Source organism: Oryctolagus cuniculus, chromosome 4 (genome assembly GCF_051225735.1).
Source record: "Oryctolagus cuniculus isolate XC-2025 breed Fujian yellow rabbit chromosome 4, ASM5122573v1, whole genome shotgun sequence".
Classification (NCBI taxonomy): Eukaryota; Metazoa; Chordata; class Mammalia; order Lagomorpha; family Leporidae; genus Oryctolagus; species Oryctolagus cuniculus.
The window spans coordinates 71,935,446-71,936,409 of NC_142870.1; the positions used below are offsets into that span (position 1 = coordinate 71,935,446).

Genomic DNA, 964 nt, shown 5'->3' on the forward strand with positions numbered 1-964 from the left:
TCATCCTTTGAAAAATGCCTGTTCAAGTCCTTTGCCCATTTAATAATTGGATTATTTTGTTATTGTTGAATTTATTGAGCTCTTTACAGATTCTAGATATTAATCTAGATATCTAATTCTAGATATTAATCCTTTATCAATGTAGTTTTCCAATATATTCACCAATTCTCCTTACTCCACTCTGTGGTCTAAGCACAAAAAAGTCAGCTGGGCCTTCCTTCTCTTGGCATATGATCTCACTCCCTATTATGAATGGAGGCATAGGAAAAAAGCTTCATTCCCCTCAGTACCACGTCTTTGGTTCTGTTTCCTGTCTACTGGTTCTATTCTTAAGCATTGAGACATGGTAAAATAAATGAAAAAGGAAACAAATTCAGTTGGCTATGTATACATAGATTCATTTTTGTGTTCTCTATTTTATTCCATTGATCCTTGCATCAATTTTTATGCTAATACCATGCTCTTTATAATTACTATGGTTTTGTAGTGTGCTATGAAGTCAGGTATTGTGATGCCAGCTTGATTTTTCTTGCTCAGGATGCTTTGGCTATTCTGGGTCTCTTGTGATTCCATATGAATTTTAGTATTGCTTTTTCTAGTTCTGTAAAGAATGGTGTTTTGATAGAGATTGCATTGACTGTAGATTGCTTTAGGGAGTATAGACATTTTAATGATACAGATTCTCCCAATCCATGAACGAGGAAGATCTTTCCTTTTTTGTGTGTGTGTCCTTTATTATTTCATTCATGAATGATGATTTCCATTGTAGAGGTCTTTCACTTCTTTGGCTAAATTTATTCCTAAATGTTTGAGTGTGTGTGTTGGGGGGAGGCTATTGTGAATGGGATTTCTTTCTTGATTTACCCTTCTGTGAGTTCATCATTGGCATACAAAAAGCTACTGTTTTTTCTATATTTATTTTGTAACCTACAACTTTGCTGAACTGATCTATCAATTCAAACAG

The 964-nt window shown here is 34.1% G+C and overlaps 1 non-coding gene across 1 annotated transcript; it reads left to right on the forward strand.

The window, feature by feature from the left end:
* Positions 1–213: 213 nt before the first annotated feature.
* LOC127483067 (small nucleolar RNA SNORA57) lies at positions 214–347 on the forward strand. The gene has a single exon (XR_007909035.3). It is a non-coding gene; the product is annotated as a small nucleolar RNA SNORA57 (small nucleolar RNA).
* Positions 348–964: the final 617 nt, after the last annotated feature.